The sequence below is a fragment of the Lissotriton vulgaris genome, chromosome 6 (assembly GCF_964263255.1).
Source record: "Lissotriton vulgaris chromosome 6, aLisVul1.2, whole genome shotgun sequence".
Classification (NCBI taxonomy): domain Eukaryota; kingdom Metazoa; phylum Chordata; class Amphibia; order Caudata; family Salamandridae; genus Lissotriton; species Lissotriton vulgaris.
Window position 1 is genome coordinate 1,898,065,598 of NC_141694.1, and position 15,942 is coordinate 1,898,081,539.

General features: G+C 42.9%; 1 protein-coding gene across 1 annotated transcript in view; it reads right to left on the minus strand.

Moving 5' to 3' along the window:
- Positions 1–15,942, minus strand: part of LOC147709825 (uncharacterized) — a 131,177-nt gene that overhangs the window by 98,168 nt on the left and 17,067 nt on the right. Inside the window, exon 2 of the mRNA XM_086928277.1 lies at positions 3,459–3,612. The gene's annotated coding sequence lies outside the window, so the exon portion shown is untranslated. The remainder of the gene's footprint in view (positions 1–3,458; positions 3,613–15,942) is intronic.

The window sequence follows — 15,942 nt, forward strand, 5'->3', positions numbered from 1 at the left end:
TATTTTATGGGGCTCGCTAAGTCTGGCGTCGGCAGTTTCAACTTGAATGTATTCATTCGTGTCCACTGTCTCCAGATGACTCATCAAGATCTTGCGCGCTATACTGATTTCTGCTGCACTGTCCAACATTGTCAATGCCCACTCCCCGTTTTTCAACTGTGTCCTCAGTATTCTCGGCATAGTTGATTACTCTAATACTGGCTACCTTCTTTTTCTGAAATTGAGATTTTTTATTTTGAGCAGGTTCCTTGTCTTTGGACTTGGTGTGCTCTCCTGGGTCTGACCGTCTGGACTGGAAAACGTTTTTCTTGGGAGTGGATTGTTTATTTCCATCCCAGCTCTTTTTAGGAGTGTTTAAATTATTTTTAATAAATAATTTTTCAGGATTTTCGAGCAGTTGGGGCTTTACCGGTTTCCCACCCAAGCTGTCTCTACCTAATTCTTCATAGCACTTTTCTATGATTTTTGCAAGCTCAACAGGATCTTTTATATCTGTTTCCTTCAACTTCTGGCGGATCGCCACAGATGCTGCTTCTCCTTTAATGTTGGCTAATAATATAGCCGAGACCTGCTTGAAGTCTTTCAGTAATTTCATACCTAGATTTAAAGCGGGCTCTGGACCGAATTCATTTTGAATCTGTTTTAGCACTTCTGGTACTACCGCCATAGACGGAACACCGTGTGTTTTTGTGTAAATGGAAGCAAAGACTGTACCCCAAGTGTCGCAGTCCTCCACGTGTGGTGCGATTCCCATAGGAAGGCAGATGGTCAAGATTCTGTGTTTCTCAATAGGGGTAGTATCAGGAAATACTGCCTCTATTTGAGTGATTTTCTGTGCTAACCAGAAAGGAATTTGTTCCCGTTTTACGGGTGTTTTACCAAGACATGACTGTATGTTCTGTGGTGTGATTTTATTAGTATTCCCCTGATGAGGGGTCAGCTGTGGTGTATTAACAGCTGGCTGGACTGTTGCAGTCCGCATTACATATTGGACTAATTGCCTATGTATTTTTATTAATGTGTTTAGCTGTACTAACAGCTCTTCTCTAGACATTTTTACAATGTCTGGATGTGGTGTGTAGCTGGCTAGAACCGGTCACGTTGCTCCTGGTCTACCTAGTGGACCGAGCCTAGTTATGTGATCATTGTGTTTTAGGGCGCCATTAAACCAGAGCAGGTGCTCTTGAAATTTAAGTGGAATTTCAATCTCCTCGAAAGCAGCGTACTCTTCCGGAGGTTCCTCTATTTTGTAATAGTGAAACTCTTTTGTTGTAGCGTTTGCCGCTGGAAAGTTTATCCATGAATAGAATACCTCTGTCTGCCGATACTCGTGAGCCTCTATCACGAAAATTACTGTACCACCTTGAGGTGTCAGTCCGTTTTCTATAAGTTTTAAAGTTATAGATCTTCTTAAGTGGACCAGGATGATAATAGCATCCGGGTCTGTGTGTTCGGGACCTTGCTGAGTCGCATCTGCTGCGGCCCCAGTGGTTCCGTTATTTTCTCCTGGCATTGTTAAAATGCAAGGTTTGCAGAGTAGGTCTCCAAGGAGACAAAGATTGTGTGCACAATATTTTGGAACACTGTATCCTTCAACGTTGAATACACAAGAGCTTTACATAGGAATCTCTTCCTACTAAGGTCGGGCGGATTTTAACCTTTCACCCACTCCAGACGTCTATTGGAGTATTTACGGGAGAAAGGGGTCTGTGTGAAATATGCACGACTGAGTTACTCTAACGTCTTGCGTTAGTTTATCGCCTTACCAAATGTTTGGGCGCCATGTAGTGTAATTCCTAGTTTCCCACTAGGCCCTGCGCATTGGAATAACATAAACAGTAGTATCGACGTGGAACTGCTTATATTCCAGGCCTCCACTGACTATGCTAAATTTAATTGGGTGTGTCACCAACTAGCTCAGAGGTCACTGGAAACTTTCTTCTCTGCATAGGAAGTGATCAGCTTCCCTGGCACAGACAAGAAGGGATTCAGCTTTCCAACAACCGTGCAACATGACAACTTTGCTCCTCAGATCAAGAGTCGATCTCTAGGGTCGTGTGAAACAATAGACATGTATTTCACTCAGTCAGTTTAGTGCAGTTTACTTTCACGAGATGTAGAGAATAGAGAGACGGGCGTTTGTCAATAAAGGGTTAACATTTATTGAACAGTCTTTCTTCTCGTACAAGAGAAATGTATTGCCACAATTGCAAGACTTGTTATTATAAAAAGTACGTACAGTAAGATAAGTATTGCGAAATAGAACTGTAAAAGCATTGATATGGTTTCTTAGCCATACAATGGTTTAAAAGTAATAAAACATATATACAGTCATATATACATTAGGCTAACATACTCAACTGGTGCTTCTAACTAAGCCTACCCCAGTGTGCCTGACCTAAGCCTAACACGTGGAAGGGGAGTAAGTAAGTAGCTTTAAGTTAAGTTGGTTTTGCCAAGGTTTGCTTCAAGAATTCTCGTCTAAGGGTTTAGTCAACACCATACCTCTGAATAGAATGATGGAGGTTTGGTATCTCCTTCAGGGGTCACTCTCGATATCCCAGTCACCCGCAAGAGTAGACCGGAAACGCCGGAGCTGGATTTCTCTGCAGGAGAAAGGCAGCGGCTCTTCTTCAGCGCGTCGAGGAAGGAGGGGGGACAGCGTCCCCGGGCAGCTGGAATCTGCTGGATGTCTTTGCAGAGGGACGGCTGTTCAGCTCCTAAGCGTACTGCACCATCGTTCGCGCTTTAGCAGCGATAATGGTATCAGTAGCTTCACCACCACAGGGACAGCAGGCTGCAGCGACAGGGTGCTAGAGTCACCAACACAGGGTCTTGCAAACAGCTAGCAACAGCAACAGTAGCTCATTGCTTAAGGCAACGTTGGTAATATTTATACCTGACAGGTGCCGGGTTTGACACAAGTTTGCTGGACATAAGACGTCAATTAAAGATGTCACTAGGAAGTGATAGTTATCAGTTGCTCATTAGAGTTCCATTACTAATCAAAACACAGCAAGCGGGATTTCCAGGTTTGCTGAGTTTTTATCTTGTTGAAGAACTCGGAGTGTTAATCTAGGAATATCAGATAGTGACTTCTGCTCTGTCATTGCACTAATTGGTCGCAAAGGAAGTGGCAGAGAACTATGCTGGAATGTGGCTCTGTTCGTGTGAGGCCAGAGATGACTTTCTGAAAATCGCACTTGAACGGTTATGCCAATATAGGGAATAAATGGATTTATAGCCGAATAGGGGCATAAGGTCACAGTATCGATCAGGAACCTAGATAAACACGCAACAACAACGTGCCGCATGAGGAAACTTTATTTACATAAAAACCGAAGCGCTGCACGTTCTTGGAGAGCAACGTGCAGCATGTGAAAACCGCACCCAATACAGACTATAAATAGCAACCCCGATTCTCATTCTGTGCTTGTGCTTGTCTATTTCCCTCTTACCTGAGAACGGATCCTAGCATCGGCGCATTCCCTTCTGGATTCTCTGCTCTTTCTGACTGAGTGCTGGCTTCACGGGACTCAGCTGGCATTCTTCCCCGATCCGGTTTTCGCCTCTTCCTGGTTCCGGTCCCTCTCCTGGCCAATCGGAAAACACCTGCAAAAGAAAAGAAGGACAGGGTTAGACTGAACAATATTCCTATCGAAGAACCAAGTAAGTGTTTAAACTTCATTTCCAGTGAGACTTTTGTGATTACAGATCTTGTATTTTTTAACCCCTTCCATGTGGGGCTGTTTCCCCTTCTGTGCTAGGGGGTCGGGGCGCGTACAGAGCCCCGGTGCTCATGGCGAGGTCAGCTCGTCATGAGCTACGGTGCTCCGGTGCTCATGACGAGCTGAGCTCGTCATGGCCACACCCGTTCCAATGGAACGTTCAGCACAGCAAGGGAATCAGCCCAGCATGCGAACGTTCCACGGAACGGGCGAGGTCATGACGAGCTCAGCTCGTCATGAGCACCGGAGCGCCGTAGCTCATGACGAGCTGACCTCGTCATGAGCACCCAAGGGGTTAAAGCACCCTTTGTGGATCAAGAAACAAACAAAGGAACTATTCCCTGAGCATTGCGGATAAAAACTTTCATTTGCAAAAAGACATTTTGGAACTTTGTGAACTGAACATTCAAAGATTCACGAACTGCAAAGCCAGCAAGTATAATTGTATTTTGATGTAAAAATACAATCCTTTACTTATGTGTCAAAGTGACTTAACATTAAGAGTGTAAGAGTTTATTTCTTTTTCCTTATGCAAGTCTCAGAATCTTGTGAACTTGACTGTGGCATTATTTTCAGTTTTAGACAACAATGTTTAATCAAGAAGAAGTAATTGCTGATTATTGTCACACTCCAGCATGGAAGCTAGAGACCAGGATTAGAGAGGTATTTTATGAAGAACAGATTTAATTAGTCTAAAGGAAAGTCCAGATTCAAGGTTAGGGATAGGATGTACTTACCTGTTCTCTGTTTATGTTTCATAGGGCCCCAATTACTCAAGAGTTTAAATGGAGCTACAAGTTCCTACAGAGAAAAACTCGAGGATGCTGTTGTTTCTCTCTCTCTTTTGTTATTTTGTCCACTTCCCCCTTCCCTTGATCTGTTGGTTCTAAGCATATTGTGTATCTCTAGTGTGCAGGGACAAACGGTTACAGGGAGGGTTCGAACTGTCTTCAGGCTTCAACAGATCTATCCGGATACTCAGGTGAGCTTGGCTTTGACACAGAGGGGATTCCGGATTTCATCGGGATCACCTATTAGGAATGGTTAGTTTGTAAATGAGTTGCTTGAGGCGAAACAGCTGCCTAAACAAATTGCAGTAGTGAAATGCAATGCTCATAAGAATGGAGAGGATTACATTGAGGTTGGTAATAACTTTGCAGATGAATTGGCAAAGTATTGCACCAGAAATGTAGTTTCACTGAATCGGAGAAAGGAAAAAGAACATGTTTCATGTCCCTTGAGGTTTATTAACACAATAGAAACATGGGAGAAGGTGAAGCAATTGCAGGAAGAAGCCACCGATGAGGAAAAAGACATTTGGATAAGATAAGGTTGTAGGCAAAAAGAGGAAGATGAAGTTTGGGTTTATTGAGACGAAAGACCAGTTATGCCTTCTGATGATTTCTAACATGGCACAGATGTACCATGAGCAAGCACATATAGGTAGGGACGCTATGATAAGTATTTTCAAACAAACTTGGTACAATCCAAAATGTAGGGCAATAGCTGAAGGCCTTTGTCAAAGATGCCTTACATGTCAGCAGTTAAACCCCGGAAGAAAAACAGTGGTGAGTTTGGGAACAATAGGACGGGAAGGAAGGAGGTCCTTTTACTAGAATGCAGATAGACTTTATAGAGATGCCCCCAAGTAACAGATTGGAGTATGTCCTGGTGATTATTTGTCTGTTTTCCCGTTGGGTGGAAGCCTATCCTACAAGAAGAAATGATGGAATTACTGTAGCTAAACTCCTACTGAGAGAATTCATTCCTAGATTTGGTTTCCCAGTAACGATTGAGACAGATAGAGGGTCACATTTCCAAAATGAGATTATCAAGTTAATATGTGAAGCATTAGACATACAACAAAAGCTGCATTGTGCCTATTAGCCAGAAGCGTCAGGAGTGGTAGAGCAAGTAAATGGCACAATCTAAAATAGATAAGGAAAAACATGTCAAGCAACAGGACTGAAGTGGCCGGATGCTTTACCTCTGGTGCTGGTTACCATGAGAAGTGTACCTGACAGGAGAACTAGCTTGAGTCCCCATGGAATTATAATGGGACGCGCCATGACACAAGTGTACGTTCCTGTCAACAAACTGCTGACTGTAACTTATGATCTCATACTGGATTATTGCAAAGGATTGGCTGATGTGGCACATTCAGTGTTTCATCAGGTTGGACCGGATGCGACCACCCTTGAAAGAACACCAGCTCATGATCTGAGTCCAGGAGACTGGGTCCGCATAAAAGTGTACAGAAGGACAAACTGCTTGGTTCGCTTTGGAGTGAACCTCGTCAGGTGATTTTGGTGACAACAACTGCAGTGAAGTGTGCAGGTGTGAAAAACTTGGTTCAAGCTAGCCATACCGTCATAGTTCCAGATCCTGAAGATTGACCTGTAAGTGGACATCTGGAAATATCGAGTCCCAGTATAGCATCTGAGCAAGAAACTGAAATTGTCAGAGTTCCAGGTCAGTAACCTCGACCTGTAAGTCAACATCTGGTAATATCTGATGTAACCTCAGTATCTGAAATTGACCAACCTGAAGACAATGGAGAACAAACAAAAGAATCTGAAAAACAAAAGACTGATGTTGAAACTGGAGAGAAGGAACAACGGATGATGAACAGCCAAGTACCAGTGTTGGAGAAATTCCTCCTGGAGTTATCGAAATAACTGAACATACAGATTCATATTTAGACACAGAAACTGGGATAATAAAGATCAAAGTAAACGGAAATGAAGTAAGATCTGAGACAGAATCTGAGGAAAGTGAAAACGAAATAAGGCAGAGAATAGGACCAAGAAAGAGCTTGGAAAGCATAAAGAAGTGAAAAGGACGATGATCTGAAAACGCCAAGAAAAGGAGACAATTGGCCCAATGAAGTTAAGAGACTGAGATATAGGATAATACATTTGAACAAAGAGAAAGAAGAACAAGTGAATGAAATAACAAGTCAGAGAAGCAAAACAATTCAAAGAAAATTGCAAAAATCCAAAAGAGTGAGAAGACATAACTTGAAGTACAAGTCTCCCGAGTGGATATATAAAGCCTTACTGGACATTAAAGAGGTGGATATTGATCACAAAATCCAAAACAAAGACTGTGAACAAGTGGGAAAGGATGATGTGCTTGAAACTAAAGGAGAAAAAGAAAAGGTGGACTGAAAGAAGTAAAGTTGACAAAGACAAAAAGAAAATTATGATGAACTGATGGGTATACCAAAAGCAATTGGTTGCACCAAAAGCCAATGAGAGGGTGAAATTGGCAGAAGGTCACTCTGAAGTGCGAAGACGCATTTTTTCTGTATCTATTTGTACATATAGAATATAGTTAGGATGGTAGACACTGAGAATAGAAGATCTAGATACGGATGTTTCCATAGATGGAGTAAATGTGTTATTGTACAGGATTATTAACATTCCTTTGGATCATTTTAGCAGTAGTAATTCCACTTAGAATAGATAAAGAAAATATTTCCATATTTAGAAATAGCATACGGAGTGATAAGAAGCTAGAAACACAGAACACTGCAACACAGATTAAAATTATTATATGAATACGTTGAAACCATGGATGTTGGAGATTGCTACGTATGCATGCAGTTACCCGTATCTGTTGCAGAAGAGGTGACAAATCATCACCTTCCTTTGATGTATGAAATCACATGTAGCGTTATAGCTAGTCTATTTTACAAAACAGGCAAATTAGAATATTATTACACTGACATAGATAAGATTTTTGCTAGAGTTCCAGTAGTATCACACTTAAAGTAAAACCTGCAAAAGTTTTAGGGGAATTTTTCTTGGAAATGAAAGCATGGACATTAGAATATGCATTTAGACATAATCTTACCTGTAGGTTAAGGAAGGAAGAAAAAGTATTTTTAGAAATAGTGGAGAACTGGAGAATTGAGTTTCAGAGAAAAGCAACAGGGGAAAAAGCAAGAATACCACCTTTGAGAGCTGCAGAAGGAAACTATGACAAAGGTGAAACGAATGCAGCTATAAGTCTGGATTTGCCTCAACAGGGAAAATTATGTATTAGAAGAGATAACACTACATATGATAACTATTTCATAGGTTCCAGTGACTGCCGAGAAACATATAGAATAATAGGGGGATGGGGATTCTAAGGAGGAAAAGATCCTGTTTTCTCAGGAATATATTTAATTTGTGTGAACCAAGCATACTACAGGTTGCCGGACCATTGGTTTGGAACATGCTATCTAGGCCTGGTCTTTCCGAAGATATTCCATGTAGATAGAGGGACAAATGTAAATCATGAAATAGGTAGACTATTAACACGTAGGAGAAGAGAGAGTTTTTCAGAAATAATAGGTGATATTTTTGGAGCGCTGATACCAGCAGTGGGAGTATCTCTGAATGCGTACAAAATTTGAAAATTGTCCACAGTAGTAGATCGGCTTGTTGTAAACCTATCTAGGACCCTAATCTCATATTCCTGATTCATGCCCTTATATAGTTATATTAAACCATATCCTTATATAGGCATAGTAGTCATACCCATATTAAGACATAGCGAATGCAGTCCAAATACGGCAAGGCTACTTCCACAGACTCCTACAAAGTACAACGCGTTCTTAGAGAAACCAACACATCCAGCAGCCCGGGACTTTCCCTGCCTCTGCTCCTGTATCGATTTGTCCTAGAACTCCTAGAGTCCTGAAAGAACTGCAAGTTCTGAATGACGTCTTATGTCCACCCTTACGTCAAACTCGGCACCTACCAGGTATAAATATACCAGCATCTGCCCTAGCTAAACACACAGTGGCTTGGAGCAGATCGACTATCTACTTGCCCGACGCCCTGCTGTTGCAAGCGCCCGAGGAAGCCGACCCCTCCAGCTGAAGCACTGAGAGAGACGCTGTCTTTTCTCCTGCCGAGAAATCCAGCTCCAGCGTTTTCCGGTTACCCTTGCGGGTTGCTGGGATATCGAGTCCTGAGAGAGAGATACAAGACCTCCCATATTCTATCACAAGGTACTGAGCTGATTAGACCCTTAAGAATTCTTGGATAGACTCTTGGCAAAAATTACTTTAACTTAAACTACTTCTCAGTCACTTCTTCCCTGTACTAGGCTTAGGTTAGGTACACCGGGGTAGGCGTAACTTAGAAGCACCAGTTGAGTATGTTTAGTCATTGTTTAATTGTTGTATATATTTTATCCGTTTTAATGCATCTTATTGCTTAGAAACTATATCATGCTTTTACAGTATTATTTCATAATACTCTTTTTACTGTACGCACTTTACTTTATGACAAGTATTGCGATGGTAGCAATTCACTTCTCATGTTTGAGAAAGAGGACTGTTCAATAAATACCATCTTTTATTGAAAACACCCGTCTCTCTGTTTCTCTGCATTTCTGGTGAAACTAAGCATACACGAATGACAGAGTAAAATAGTCATCTATTGTTTCCGCGACTCTGGAGATTTACCTCCTCATTCTTGGAGAAGCAAAGTTGTCATGTTAATGCGGTTGTCAGAAACTAATCCCTTCTTGTCTATCCAGGAAGCCTAATCCCTTCCTGTTCATTCGAGAAAGTTTCTAGTGACCTCTGAGCTAGCTGGCATTCATAATTAAGTCTTACATATTCAGTAGAGACCTGGTTGACTTCCCGTCTAAACTACCGTTTATGTTATTCCAATGCACAGATCCTATTGGGAATATAGGAACTACACTACAGGCTATTAACGAATACTGCTGGAGGTTTCTTAATGAGAAATACTGAAATGCTTGCCATGAGAGCTATGCTAACGCAGAATCGACTTGCCCTTGACATTCTTTTGGCAAAAGAGGGTAGAGTCTGTGGAATGCTGAAAGTACAACACTGCTGTACTTACATTCCAGATAAAAGTCAGGATGTACAGAAGATTATAAAAACATCACAGATTTGCATAAGGAAATTGTCCCACTGGAGGTTGAAGGTGCTTGAGAGAAACTTGGTAAGGGTTTTACCACAATGAAGAAATGGTTCACTGAAATGGATGGTTCTCTAATTGGAAAAGTACTAATTCCAGTGAGTGTAATAGTAATATTAATAATGATAATAAGATTAGTATATACGTGTGTTAAAAGAAGAAAAAGACAAAACAAAGCAAAAGAAGAAAATGAGAAAAAGAAAAGCAGCTAGAGAATGAGAAATGGAGGAAATTGAATTAGAGGAGTTAAAAGAGAACATGTACAACAAATCTAAATGACAAAGGGAAAAGTAGAGAACACAGTTTTCTAAGAATTAAGAAAAGCAAGTGGACAAGAAACACGTTCTGAGAAATGTCATAGAAGTAGGTTTAGTGGTGATGTTAAAAATCACCAAATGGGCATTGATGGAGCAGAGAAAATTAGCATTCCCTTAAGGAGTTAATAACTTTAACGAATTAATGATACTAGTTGTTTGAAAATGCATGGAAGGACTAACCAAAAAATGCACCATTTTATTTAGACATTACACGTGGGCAACATGCTGACAATCACAAAGTCAAATCTATTAACGAGTGTGGAATAAACTTACATAGAAATTGTGATTTGAATAATAAATAGAAGTAGAATCGCATGTTTATCTTGGGTATAGTGAAATTGCATTGAAGCAAATGACGCAGTGGTAAGTAAAACCGTTTGGAGTGTCGCTTTTGTTGGGTAACACCTAACTTGGGTCTTTAGAGCAAAGGGTGGTATACAGAAAAACCTAATTTTCTGTGTTTTAATTTCGATTGTGTCTGTTCTTGCACTAGTTCTGTTCGGGCCTGCTAGGCCATGCTTCCAAAATGGCTGCTGGAGAGAACCGGAGTGCAAGCGCTGAATAGAATGGCCTCTGCGCATGTGCAAAGCTAATGTTCCAGTCACGAGTATGCAGTTTGTGCCCAGAGTGAGATGTGTCAAGGCCAGTGTGAGCTGCAACATGAGCCGTGCCAAGAAGTTCAGCATGAACACATGGGAATGGATGGGAAACTAAACAAGAGACTATGGAAGAAGACAAAATGTGACAATCAGAACTGTTACAAAAGAAACTGTGAGTCGAATTACTTAATGAACATTAGCATACTGGATACTTTAAATGTATGGTATTGTCCACACCAGTTTTAACAAGGAGGGTCAACTGACCAATTGGAGTGATTTGTGCACCCCAAAGATTGCAATTTTAAGTGTAGCGAGTCAGAGGATAAGGTATAAAAGAGCTTGTCTGAAATCGGGTTAATCTCTATTGCTGCGGACTATCCTGATGCTGCGAGAGACTCTGTCAGTCTGAACTTTGACTGGGAAAGGAACTAGACCGTTGCGGGAGCCCGGGAGGGATTCCGTCCGAGGAGGTTAGTGGGCCAGTCAGTCAGTTTGGGAGTCCTATTCTATAGTCTGTGGTTCATCTTGCTATCCTGTTGGTTATTCATATCAGCGCCCTATGACCAATGGTAATGATGATTTTCCATTTTTAATATTGTTTGAATTTCTATTGCTTTAATAAAGGTTTAAGCTGAATTTCTTCTTGCTTAAAGAGATCAATAAAGATGTTATGGTAATTCTAAAAAGCATCAGTGATTATTTCCTTTAGATTGATTATAAATTTCAATGAATTTTATTGTGATTGAGCAGGTCTTAATCGCCATCAACTAATTTTTACTAGTTGATCCATCGACCGAATTAGCGGAGTAGCTTGATGCTGATGTATATAATGTATAGGTTATGAACTTGTTGATTGTGAAAAGGTATCCCGCTTCTGCAGCAGCTGCATTGATTTGATTGAGTTTAGATTATTAAAGTTTTTCCTTTGAGGTGTGGGGTTTTACCTGGACCGAGGAATTGAAGGTATTAATGTATGCAGTGTTATGGGCCCCACCGATGTGATGCTGTGTTTTTCCAGGTAATTGAGTTGTGTGGCCTACCTTAAAGGGAATATTTTATGTAGCCCTGCTGCATCAGTACCCACGGTGCCATTTAATAGGGAATCCAGGGGATAGACGTACCAATAGTGGATAAGTGAAGAAGCCCTGACACAGGGAACCTGGTTGGCAGGAACCTTATGCACTACAATTAAAACAACATCAAAATCAGGTCAAAAGTGTGGGGCTAACCATGCAAAAGAGACACTTTCTCACATTGTACAGACGTAGAGAGGTGTTGTATGTTTTAGATCTAATTGTCTAAGGTGATTGACTTACCACCCCTGGAGGAACACTCCTGTTCACCCCCCTCTGGTGTACTGCTGCAGGGCAAGTGAATCACTTGATTGCTGGCCTCGCTCCTCTTACAAAGGAGGATGTGGAGGAAACTGAGAGTATGGCAAAGAAAGAGGCAGAGGGGGAGAGGGAGCCAGTGGCAGCGTGCGGGAAAGACGGAGGCAGAGGGAAGGGACGTGGCAGCAGCACCAAAACAGCTGTGGCATTTATAGCAATATAACCCAATGTCACGGGTCACAGGCCTGGGATCCTCTGGGAGCGAGGGAGGGGTCATTAAGAAAAACAACTCACTGTTTTTAGATTATTATTATTTTCTAGTTTTATTTAGCACAATCTCGACCCCACGGTATAGGAGCGCTTTTCATGATCACCAGTTCCATTTCACAAAGATACATTAATTTTTGCCCAGAATCACAGGATGTGAACAGACGCTGAGACACGAACCTTTTTGCCTGCTCCAGAGTCGACAGCTCAAGCCCTGGCACCACAACTACACCACAAACAGAAGGAGGGAACAAAACCCCCTCACTCAGTAACTTCCCTGCTCCGGCCTCCATCCCTCCCGCACCAACAACTCACCTGCAGATCACATGTCGTCTGTGGCAGCGATGAGGGCGGTTTTGGTGCTGTGATTGCAGTGGAATCTGGATTGGGACGGGTCCAGGATGCTGTTCTCCTCGAGGAAGTGGGTCAGTTGCCTGGTGACGATCTTCTCGATGACTTTCGCCGAGAACAGGACCAGGGAGATGGGCTGGAAGTTCTTGAGGTCCTTTGGGTCCGCTGTGGATTTCTTGAGTAGGGCATTGATCGCCGCGTGTTCCCAGCTTTCCGGGAAGGTGGCGGTCTTGAAGAAGCTGTTGATGATCTTTCGGAGTTGGGGTGTGATGACGCGGTTTGCTTTGTTGAAGATGTGGGGAGGGCAGGGGTCGGCTGGAGAGCCGGAGTGGATGGTGTTCATGGTCTTGATGGTGTCGTCGTGGTTGATGTGGGTCCAGGAGAGCATGTGGTTAGTGAGGCTGGGAGGTGGTGAGTCTGCAGTGTCAGTAGTACTTGGCGGGGTCTGGGTGTTGAAGCTGTCGTGGATGTCTGCGATCTTGCAGTGAAAGAATGTGGCTAGGGAGTCACATAGGTCTTGCGAAGGCAGGATGTCGTTGGCGCTGGAGCTGGGGTTGGAGAGTTCCTTCTTGATGTTGAAGACCTCTTTGCGGTTGTGTGCGCTGTTGTCGATGCGTTCCTTGAAGGAGGTCCTTTTGGTGGCTCGGATGAGTTGGTGGTGCTTGCGGCTATCGTTCTTTAGGGCTGTGTGGTTATCCAGTGTCTGTTCGTTGCGCCACTCGAGTCTTCAGCAAGTCCGCTTGGATTCCTGGAGGTCAGTGGAGAGACAGCTGGCCTTTCTGTCGGTCTGTCTGTTTGAGGGTTGCTTGATCAGGCGAGAGTGTTGGTGCAGTCATCAATCCATTGCCTGAGGTTGCTGGTGGCTGCGTTGATGGGTCTCGGGCGAGGGCGGCCATGAGCGGGTCTTCGGTGACCTGCTCCAGCTGTGGTAGGGGGGTCCATTGCGGGTGGTGGTGCATGGTGGGTTTCTTGAAGGTGAAGTAGATGAAGCGTTGGTCGGTCCAGTGAAGTTCTGTGGTGTGGCTGAAGGTGACGTGGTTGCTGGCAAAGAGGATGGGATTGAGCGTGTGTCTGGCACTTTATGAGCTGTTTGAGTCCGAGGTTGGCAAGATTATCGAGCAGAGTGAAGGAGTTGCTGTTGTTGGCGTTTTCAAGGTGGAAATTCAGGTCTCCAAGGAGGATGTAAGTCTGTGGACACAGAAAGAACATGGAGACACTCCCCATCCGTGGAATCGGTAAAACTCATAAGATCAATGAGGAACACATACAATAGAAGAATAAGCCAAGTCAAATCTAATTTTATCAGAACTCCACTCGACCAAGCCAGAAATAGGCCCAAAAAACTATTCTAAATAGTCAAACAGCAATCATGCAACATATTAAACCCGTTAGACTCCGGATCCAGCACCCTGCTAAATTGCGAAGAACTGGCCACCTTCTTGAAGTATAAAACAACAAAGATAATTAACGAACTTAAACTAGCGAAGGAACTACTATCGGCTGCCCAAAACAGCTTTTCATACATCTCCCAATTTACGGAAGGGAAGGAACCACCCTGGCCCACCTCCAAAAACAATGCCACTTGGAACACCTTCACCCCAATCAGCGAACAGGAAATGTACACCATTCTTTCTTCTTTAAACCCATCTAACCACTTCACGGACCCTCTACCTCCCAGTATATTCAAAGAGATCAAAACCTGTATTCTCCCACTATGGTCAAAGATTGTAAACAACACTCTGCCTCAAGGCACTATCCCTGACTGCCTAAAAATCAGTCAAGTAACACCCATCCTATGGCAGACTGCTCTGATCTTAACAACTTCCAGCCCATCTCCAACATCCCCACAGTGGCAAAGCTCTTAGAAAAATGTGTACAGAACCAACTCTGCAATCACATAGAAAATTTTCAACTACTCCAATAAGGCTTCGGTCAAGATAACAGCACAGAATCTGCCCATACTCATATTGTAGATGACATACTAAAAATGCTGGATCATAACGAATCATGCCTTCTAATATTGCTTGACATATCTTCTGCCTTTGACACTGTCAAACACGTCAACCTACTGAAACTACTGGAACAAAGGATGGGCTTAAATGGGGTTGTATTACAATGGTTCTCTTCATTCCTCCAAAACAGATCCTTAAGAGTAAAAATGAATCAATCTCTCTCTAATTCCCACGTGATAACTCTTGGTGTTCCTCAAGGAACCTCTCGCTCAACCATTCTCCTTAACCTATTCCTGAAACCACTATCAAACCTCCTAATATCTTCTAAACATCCACTACCATATGTACATGGATGACACTCAGCTATATCTCAAAATCGCCTCTCCAGAGGACAATATATCCCTTAATTCTATTCTACAAAATACACACCTCTGACTCACGGTTAACCACCTCAAACGCAACGCTGATAACACTGAATTTCTTCTCATCTCTCCACTGAATTTCAACCCCAAGATTGATCTGTGGTTGAAACATCTTATAGCCCTCAAATGCTCGCCCCACATCATAGACGCTGCCAGATCCTTAGGTATTACATTAGAAAAACACCTACATATGCAGGATCAAATTAGTGCAGTCACCAAAGGAGCAAACTACCATCTGAGCATTCTGTGGAACCTTAAACCCTACCTACCACACGAAGATCTACACTATGTGTCCTAACAAAAATACAAACGGGCCCCTCTAAGAGCCCCCTCAACGCAGCAACAAAACTTGTCCTCAGAACTAAAAGAAATGCGCACATCTCACCAGCCCTACAAACCTTAAACTGGCTTCCATACGAAGCAAGAATACAACTGAAAATTGCTTGCATGAAGCACAAAGCTTTACACTTCAACACATCCAGTTACCTAGCCCAAAAGCTAGAAAAATCAGGGGGCAGCAGATCCTCATGAAGTGCGCTCACCTTGCTTCTGAAACCCCAACGGACCCGCAAAAAGAAAACTGGGGCTAGAGCATTCTCGGCTATCGCACCCAAGATATGCAACGCTCTACCACCGGACCTTCGCCTAATTTCCTCCACCTCCTCCTTCAAAAAAGAAGCCAAATCTTATCTATTGACTATGTTCCTAGCATAAGTAATGGCTAAATTCCAGCCACCGTCGAACACATCGCCACGACCATGAAAAAAACCCACTCAGGTGCCCCAACAGAACCCTGCCCACAGCACATATTCCTCAGAGTCACCAACGTCATCGCATCCAAACTCAGACTGACAATCAACGCATCCTTCACGTTCTGCATCTTCCCAGAAAACTGGAAACGGGCAGATGTCAAACCACTCTTCAAGAAGCCCACGGCTGACCCGAAAAACTACTGGCCCATCTCTCTCCTCCCTTTTGCGGCCAAGGTCACCGAGAGACTTGTGAATGCTCAGCTGATGACTTTCAT